The sequence below is a fragment of the Acromyrmex echinatior genome, chromosome 3, assembly GCF_024713525.1.
Source record: "Acromyrmex echinatior isolate Ae372 chromosome 3, ASM2471352v2, whole genome shotgun sequence".
Classification (NCBI taxonomy): domain Eukaryota; kingdom Metazoa; phylum Arthropoda; class Insecta; order Hymenoptera; family Formicidae; genus Acromyrmex; species Acromyrmex echinatior.
In genome coordinates, this window is record NC_141854.1 from 12771812 (window position 1) to 12772532 (window position 721).

A 721-nucleotide genomic window follows, 5' to 3' on the forward strand; every position below is an offset into this window, starting at 1 on the left:
AGCGTTTTGAAGTTTTACACTATTACTATGCGCGTTATTTTTAACGTATATTATATGTATGTATATATACATTATATATCTATAAATGAATGTATAAAAGATTAAGTTAGTATACAATTTCTCAGAAATATACGTAATAAAATATTCAAATTAAAAGGAGGGAAAATAAAATGTTTTCTTTATTTAACAAGTAATTGTCTCATTTATTTTCGAAAGTGATATTATTTGCGAAATAGAATAGAATAGAGTCGAGACAGACGCGGTGGATCAATTCCGTTTTCGTAACTTCGATAGCCGGAATTAGTAATTATACATGCAATTCCATTGGCACTAACTGGCATCGATAACAGGGGTCAACGAGATGCTCGTAGCACTAAGAGATAAAGGCAAACAATTCGATGTAAGGCTCCTCACACGCTCAGTATTACTGCTAGCACATTCTGTATCGTGCTACCAATCACGCGAGGATAAAGCGAACATTTGTCATCAATCGATAACAGACCAATAGAAACTTAACATTGGTGTTTCTAAATTATTAAAGCTAATCCATTCTCAAAATCAAGTTAAAAGATAAAATCATATAATATAGCACGTTTAATTAGAATTTCTATACCTATATAGAAATAAGTTATACAATAAAAATAGAAAGATAATTATTCTATTTTGTACATTATATTTTCCCTTTATGTATGTCTATAATTCTGAACACTGATAATTCTAG

At 29.5% G+C, this 721-nt stretch overlaps 1 protein-coding gene and 1 long non-coding RNA gene across 4 annotated transcripts in view; one reads left to right on the plus strand and one right to left on the minus strand.

Moving 5' to 3' along the window:
* Positions 1 to 721, minus strand: part of PlexA (plexin A) — a 271478-nt gene that overhangs the window by 95551 nt on the left and 175206 nt on the right. The gene's annotated exons all lie outside the window — the stretch shown is intronic.
* The window catches only part of LOC147910259 (uncharacterized), a 55194-nt gene that overhangs the window by 7115 nt on the left and 47358 nt on the right, over positions 1 to 721 (plus strand). The gene's annotated exons all lie outside the window — the stretch shown is intronic.